This window comes from Bos grunniens, chromosome 29 (assembly GCF_055505025.1).
Source record: "Bos grunniens cultivar Pamir isolate PY7600 chromosome 29, Bosgru_T2T1.0, whole genome shotgun sequence".
In the NCBI taxonomy this organism is placed as follows: Eukaryota; Metazoa; Chordata; class Mammalia; order Artiodactyla; family Bovidae; genus Bos; species Bos grunniens.
The window spans coordinates 13,084-21,539 of record NC_141193.1 but is presented as its reverse complement, the minus strand read 5'-3'; positions in this window follow the sequence as shown (position 1 = coordinate 21,539).

Genomic DNA, 8,456 nt, shown 5'->3' with positions numbered 1-8,456 from the left:
CGCCCCCTCTGCTGGCACAGATGGGCTCTCCTTTGGCCATTGGGAGGTGCACCTATTGTTGAGTCTTGGCCTGGGTGGGTGCTGTGCGGGGTTCTGACAATGGGCAGCACAGTTGTGCTGGCGTCCTCTGTGCTTGCTGGCCGCTCTGGGTTGGTGGACAGGTTGAGTGCCTACAGGAAGGCAGTACTTTATGCCATGGAACTGTCTGCATAAAATGGTTCTAATGGTGACATTGGACCTCTGTGTATTTTCCACATTAAAAAAACTGTAGCATGTCTGTGTGTGTGTGTGTGTGCGTGTGTTAAAGACTTAGGAAAATTCTGAAGTCAAACAAAAAATTGGATCACATGATAAAATATGAATAAGCTTCAAAAACATGACACTGTGTAAGAAACCGGACCTAAATGGCCACAGTTGTACAAACCCATGTGCTTGAAATACACAGAATAGGCAATTCCATAAGGATGAAAGAGTGAGGAATGTGGAATTTAAAGTGACTGATTAAGGAACACTAGGTGTCTTTGTAGGGAGATAAAATATAAAATATTCTGGATCAGATAGTGATGATGGCTACACAACTATATAAATAGGCAATCACTAAAATATAGTGCTCAAAGGAGAATTTTTTGGTATATGATATATATCTCAACTTAAAATGATTAATTTGATTTTTTTTTTCAAAAATAACAAAACCCACATATTATCCTCAGTGCTTTATGTGGTTCTCACTCTAAGCTCTGTAGACATAAACAAAGGTGCCTGTGTCTGTGTGTGCGTGCTCAGTCATGTTTGACTTGTTGTGACCCCATGGCCTGCAGAAGGCCATGCTCCTCTGTTCATGGAATTTTCCAGGCAAGAATACTGGAGTGGGTGGCCGTTTCCTACTCCAGGATATTTTCCCGATCCTTCACTGTTTCTTCAGAATTTGTCTCCAGAGCAAGGAGTCAGCCAGCACCACTCGCCTAGGCTGAGACTCAGGGCACACACAGGAGTGGGGACGCACTCTGGTGGGAAAGAGGGAAAGTGTGTCCTGCTCAGAGCGCGTAATGTGGGGAAGCCGGAGGCAGGCTGGCAGGAAGAGGGCCGTCCCAGGTGACTGCTTAGATGAGATATGGCTTCCCCCATTTGGTACTAAATTGAAAGGAAGAAAAATAAGGAAGGTGACAGTCACTGACCACGCACTGAATCCTGGAGCCCATTGCTGCAGGGGCTGGGGTCTGGTTTTCCAGGTCGGTTGCTGCAAGGCAGGGCCTCGTGGCTAGAAGGAGAGGTTCCCCAACTTCCCAGTGTGTTAAGAAAGTTCTTCACTTCGACATCCTTCTCTGGTCGTCTTCAATTGGATACTCTGTGGATAAACTTGAAACAGTGTTTCTTAAATTAACTGCAAACAAAGGTAATAATTACGTTATTGTCGAGTAACAATGATAATGGTGATTTTCATTATAATTAATGTCAAGATTTCTCATCGAATACCTACATTACAATACAAATAGTAACAGAAATCCCCAACAACCTGTCGGGCCATCTGGTCGACCTCGCCACAGCGGCCACCAATCTGTCGGCTTTGTGATCCTCACACAGACGTATCCGCGTCTCACACCCACGAAACACAGCGCCTCCACACGGACACCATCCTTTCTACTTCCGAGCCCGAGGAGAACAGAAGGGACTCCTGGCGCCCCTCGAATAGATGCAGCCGGACCCGCAGGAAATCCGTCTGCTGAGTCCTGAGCACGTCACCGGGAACCGAGGCCGCCTGGGAGCCGCCTCAGCGCCGGGAAGGCAGCGGGACGACCGTTCCCCCAAGGAGGCAAGGAAGCGCTTCCGGCGCTCTTTGGGGAGGAGGACGGGCGGCCCGTGGTCCCTTGCGGTGCCTCCTGTTCTGGACACCAGGGCCGGCCGTCTCCGGGGAGAGGACACACGTTTGTGAATCGGGACTATCGGGGTCCATGGGGGAGGCTGGGAAGACTGGACATGTCTGCGTGCGTCCGTGTGGTCCGCACCTCCGGGCGAGTGGGAAACATGGAGAAGGTGTAACCCCGCGGACGCCGGCGCCGTGACCTTTCCTGCTCGCGCTCAGCTGCCCCAGCGGTGCCCGGGGGCAGAAGGGGCCTCGCGGTGCTCTGGTCCACCCGGCCGGGCAGCGACACCGACCGCCGCCGCCCGCCCAGGCCGCGGACCTGCAGCTCGAATCTCCGGAGACAGCAGGCTCTTCCCGGGTCTCACGGCACCGGGAGCGTTGCCGCTGTCACCCCGGCCTCTGGAGCTCTGCCCCGGGCTCGGCGGCCGAACCTTCGCGGGAGTCGCCAACGTTCCCCGGGAAGGGACCGGCTCACGGCGTCCTTTGGGTGGCTCCCGACGGGCGGCGCACACGGCCCCGGGCGGACCCCGATCGCCGGGCCGCCCTGACGCCCCGCTTGTCCCGGGCGTCCGCCTGGGAGCCGGCTCCCGGCCCGGCAGGGCGCGGAGACCCAGACACCAGACGGGAGGGCGGGAGCTGGGAAGACCTCCCCGGGCAGCTGCGGGAGAAGGCGCGCTCCTCAGCGATTCCCGAGGCTCGGACCCAGGCGGCCCAGAGGGCAGGTCCCTGCTCCCGGGCGGACTTAGGAATTTAGTGAGACTTAGACTGTGTGGACTGTAAAACTGAAACCATGAAAGGACGGGGTAAAAACATATATGAATGATTTTTATTCTGTGGAGTAGAAAGATTGGAATCATGATACAACATTTAAAAAAAAAACAACAGTCTCTTCAGAAGCCATCAAATAAATGAATGATAAACAGTCATAAACCCACATTTCATATTCTACACGGAAGGTCCAATGATAACAACTCAGCGTGGGAGGAACATTTGTGCAAATACTTGTGTACTAAGATTGTTGATATTAGTATCACTCAGTATAAAAACAGAACATTCAGGAAACAGCCATTAAGAGGGATCTGGGAAGGAAATTTGTATCGGTACTGACCTGGAAAGATCTGTATAATGAATTGTTGGATAAAAGTAGCCAAGTTATAGGATTGCCACTGGTGCTAAAAGAAAAATATGTACATTTGTACATTTATCTTTTAAATGAACTAAGATGGAAAGGCAAGTGAATTAGAACAGCTAAAGCAGTTTTATAAAAAGAATACAAGCTCTCCCATAGCTTGGCACCTGGTGCCAGAAAGAAGTGTCTTCAGAAACCAAGACAAGCCACACTGCCTGCTTTTCTGCCCCCTCCTCCTCCTGTAACCTCAAGGCAGGCAGCTGGCATCCTAGCCCCTTAAAGTCACTGCTCCACTCAGACAGACGCAGATCCAAGGAGGGGTTGGTATGACCTTGGCTGTGCAGACTTGGGCTCCTCAGCCTCTTGCCTCATCCTGGGAGCCCCCAGCCAGTCAGTCATCACCCCAGACTTCCCCACCAGAGGCTACTGGCCCCACTCTGCAGGGGGCAGCCCTTGTCTCTATGAGCTCTGAGCTGTTTTCCCAAAGGAAGGATTTTCCCTTTGCACCGCAGGTATGAAGCAAGGGGATAACTGACTTTTTGCACCTGGACCCATCGTACACTTTGTCCGCACATCTGGCCCCTATTATCCCCATGAGGGTAAAAGAAGGCCATTCCCTTTATATAGGAGGTGTGAGTCAATGGGACTCCTGAGCTTTCACATCTGGACCTTTCATGCACATTTGCTATGCACTGCGCTCCCGAAGACACAAGACAGAGACAGGGTTAGGCCTCTTAGTGTGGTGTGGCCATTGATTTCATGAAATATCCAGGGTCTCTAAGCAACACCAGGGTGGTAAGAATAAAGAAGCAGCATGCAATCATTCAAGCCACACACACAGACACACACACAGGAGAGGCTATAGAATCCACCTGATCCTAAGGGAAAATGCAACTCTGAAATCAACCATGTCAATGTGTCTTGCAGAAGTAAGATCATGTAAATGACTTGATTCTTTAATAAATTTTCAATTATCAATAAATATTTGTTGTCCTTGTGTTTATTCTGAGATTACTGAGAGTAACGTGACCAGTTTTACATTTACTTTAAAAATATTTATTTCATGGGGCAAAATTTAATAAAACTTTACCTTTCTTCAAGCAAAACTCCATCATACAGTATTTAAAAAAATACTACTTTCCAGAGCGAGAGCTGGCAAGTTTTTCTAAAGAGCAGATAGTAAATATTTTAGACTGTCATATGACCTCTGCTGCATCTACTCAATTCTGTTATTGCAGCAGGAAAGCAGTCTTAGATATCTTTATAGACACTGAAATTTGGCAGTCATATAATTCATAGGTCTCAAAAAACTTTATAACATTTTAAATAATAAAAACCATTCTCAGCTTGTAGGTCCAACCAGCACAGGTTGTGGTAGAATTTGACCCAGGGGATGCAGGATGCTATGGCCTGATCTATAAAACCACAGTGGAACTGTGAGAGGAAGCATGCTGACTGAAACTGCCCACCCTGGCCAGGAACCACAGTAACCATTTGCATGAGTTGTTTTATGACAGGAGGTCCTGGTAAGGAACACGGAACTAATAAGCCACCACCAACCAAAAGAGTTCAGGAAAGGTCAAAAGGACACACCACATGTCCGACCACCTCCCAGAATCCTTCTCTCTGACATCCATCTTGGCTGAACAAGGTGTGCACCAGCAGGAAAGACTCTGAGTCAGAATGACTGGCTAAAGACAACCCGAAAACTAATCCCATCACCATAAAACCACTGTGAGCAGTGTGGCAGAGCTGTTCTGGGTTCCCTTACCCTACTGCTCTCCATGCAGGTGCCCTTTCCCAATAAAATCTCTGGCTTTGTCAGACATGTGTCTCCTCAGACAATTCACTTCTGAGTGTTCGACAGGAGCCCAGTTTTGGGCCCTGGAAGGGGTCTCCCTTCCTGCAACAGTACCACCTGATGTGGAACACTCACTTTGTTTTCAGGAATCAGTGACCTGTAAGGATGTGGTTGTGAGCTTCATCCAAAAAGACCAGCCCTGTCTTGTGATGCTGGAGACATCAGTCATCTGTGGGTGAGACTGTCACTATTTAATAGAGAATCACCCAGAACAGCTTGGCCAGAGTCAACTCTCATCCCCCCTGCCTCTTCTAAGGCTCACATTTACCTGAAGGACATTTTCTATTAATAAATTCTATTTTAAACTAGCCCTGAAAGAGAAGACACTTTTAAGACAAGCACAAATGAATAAATAAATTATAAAACTTATTACCATGTTCTCAAGCAGTTTAATATTTCACTATATGGGTTTTTTTCTCTATAAACTAGTAGGTTCCATAAGGGTGAAGGACATCTAAGAAATTACATAGACAAGATCAGACCCCTGGGAAGTCCTAGATATCTGTCTCCTTGAACTGAGAGGTTAGGGCAAAACTTAGCAACTTCCCAAATTTTAGCTTAATACTGAAAATGGATTTTAGTGTTATTTCCAATTAAAGTTTTCAATGCATCAGTTTAGCAGGGGACCTACCAGAGTGAAATTCATCTTTCTTGTGATAATCCAGTTACTCCACACACAAGATGCCTGTGCCTTGAGGCTGTGCAGTTAGAAACTGCCCATATTATCAGGGAAAGAGCACACATTTCAAAGCAAACTATGTGTTTAGGGGAGAGTGGGGGCAGGGGATGATGCGGGGGAAGGAACAAGTCCATCTCCCTGGAAGGTAGAGGGATCAGCTCCTGATTCACTGAGTCGGGAGCATCTGTTTTCCACATAGGTTTTCAGAGACGCAGCTGGTGAGGACAGCGGATTGGAGCTGAGCTTGGCTGTCCTTCCACAGAAAGGAGAGCTGAAAATACCAGACTACTGCATGTTGGAGCAGCCTGACAAGGCCACTGCACAGAAACCCCCCTCAAAGCCCAACGTGCCAGTCAAGGTTGTGGAAAAAAAAAAGTCCCCACAAAATTACAGCCAGGAGAAGTGTGCATCTATCTCCCATTTAGATGCAGAGGGAGGCAGCCCAGGGTTGGTCTGGCAGGGCTGTTCCAGAAAGCTCCACTCCTGTCCTAGGAATACTGTCCTGTCATCCCAGGGGCATTTGCCCCCTCCAGGGTGGACATGGAGCAGAATGGAGCTTCCCCTTCTAGGCTGATGTTCCCAGCAGCAAGACAGCAGGAGAAGGAAGAGCCAGGTTCTCTCACCTAGAAAATAGTCAACAAGTTGCACAAATTGTTTTTCCTAAATCCAGGAAGGACAGCTTGTCTCACAAGCATCCCAGCTTCAGAGGATGTTGGGAATGTCTGTAGTCTCGGGCATCCATGTGCTCAGTTCAAAACTGAGTGTGCAATCACCCCAGGAGAGAAGTGACCAGACTCCTAGGAGCCAAATGGGCGTCTCTGCCATGTTCCCTCTACCCACACCCTTCCCAGAGCTCTTGCTGTATGAGAGTTTGTCCTTCAAATTGCATCCATTCACATTTAAGGAATGGGCTGAAAATCATAAGTTCATGGGTCGTTTTCATTAGATTTGGTGGTAGGTCATTGATTGAACTCCATTGCTGATTCACAGAGTGTCTCTGGCCTGGGGCAGCACTGGGGCAGGCAGTGTGGGCGAACAATAATAAGGTACCCAGTGGGAGCACCAAGGTGTCAGCAGAGGCTTAACATCACAGGGGAAAGGAAAACATGGGGATACACTTAGGGTCAACCCCCACATAGTGTTGTAGGAAAATAACTACAATTAAGTAATTACTTCCCTGATGGTTCAGATGGTAAAGAGTCTGAGTCTGCCTGCAGTGCAGGAGACCCAGGCTCGATCCCCAGGTGGAGATGTCCTGGAGAGGGGAGTGGCTCCCACTGCAGTATTCTTGCCCGGAGAACCCCGTGGACAGAGGAGCATGGCAGACTATAGTACATAGCATCGCAGTCAGACCTGACTGAAGGGACAGCATGTATGCACACACTGACACATTGGCAAGAAGACTAGTGAAGACCAGAGACATCAGAAGAACCTAGACCTTTGAAGAGCTTTGAGAGTGCTCCATGCCCAAGATGTAAATGGAGAGTACATGGAAGGCGCGGACTACAGCTCCCCCTACGGCTCCTCTTGTCTGTCTCCCCCATTAGTAGGTCAAAAGTGAACCAGGGGACCCTGAGTGGGCAAAGCAGAAGCCCGAGAGCAGGACCCACTCTCCCTGGCCAACCCTCTTCCTTCTGTCTCCACAGCCCAGGGGCCCCAGACACCTGTGCCCCACGCCGCACACAGGTGTAAACAGATGTTATCACTTCTCCTAAAGACTGAAGCACACTGGCGCAGAACTAGCACCTCCCAAACAGTGACACCCAACTTTAGACTAACGTGGAATTTAGGAAAATACAAATTGTTGTTAAAACAGCTTATAACATAGCTTTTATTTTCACCAATGCCTGCATTATACAATTAGTCATCTAAGTAATCTTGTTCTAAACATAGGCTTTTAATTTAGAAATAATGCTGTTTTCTACTTCTTCAAAAATGTACTTTTGCAGCCAATGTTCAATTCCTCCCATGTCTTCTTAACCAAAGCAGACTTTTTTTTTTTTTTGCATCTTCAGAGACCCTGTCAGAGTGTTTCCTGAAGGTTAGGGGAGAGTTTCCCAGGTCACAGTCATCCCTTCTCCAGTTGCCAATCAGCACAGGTGTTTTACCATAAACGCTGGTTCTGAGAGCACTCACTGAGTGACTGGCTCGCATAGGCACGGAGCACTTTGTCCCCATCAGCGTCTGTGGCTGGTGCGGCCAACACTTGGAAGCAGCCTGGCGTCCCGGCCCCCACGCCGGGTGAGCCACCCTGCTGGCCCCTTCCCTTGCCGCTTCCACCCCCAGGATCCCAGGGCGTTGGGCCCTCAGGGCCGCTCTGCACTCCTACCTGACCCTTTATGGATATGGACAAGTCATCCTTGTGCCGGTCCAGGAGGAAGGAGGTTCTGTCACAGCCCCAGGGAGACCCACGGAGGGGGCCCCATCCCCTCAGAGGCTCGGGACTCCTCACGGAGGTGTAGGGGGATCTTGGCAGCTTGAAGAGCCTCAGTGCCTGCCCTCTGGGTTCTCACCCGCTGAACAAAGACTGCAAATGCCTCTGGAAGTGGGGTGGCTGCAGGGCAGGTGAGACTCAAGTGGGTCCAGTGTGGAGGGCAGGGGTTTCTAAGTTGCAAAGCACAGGCCAAGTCTTTTCTGAGCTGGAATTACGGACCGCTCAGAACCTGCCCCACCAAATGGAGGGATTGGTTGGCATCCTTGTTGAGGCAGTCTGAGTGTGGGCTGGAAAGGAATCTCCAGGCACAGCATTTCAGAAGGCAGTGGGTTGATTACAAACAAAGAGATAAATGTGGGCATTGCCAGCACAGTGGGCTGACCTCCTGTAGACCAGGGAGATTTGGCAGTTTTTGTGGGTTTAATAACCAATTTTTATAGCTCAAGAAAAAAAATTCCTGCTGTAGGGCTGGCATCAGGTGATTGATTAGGG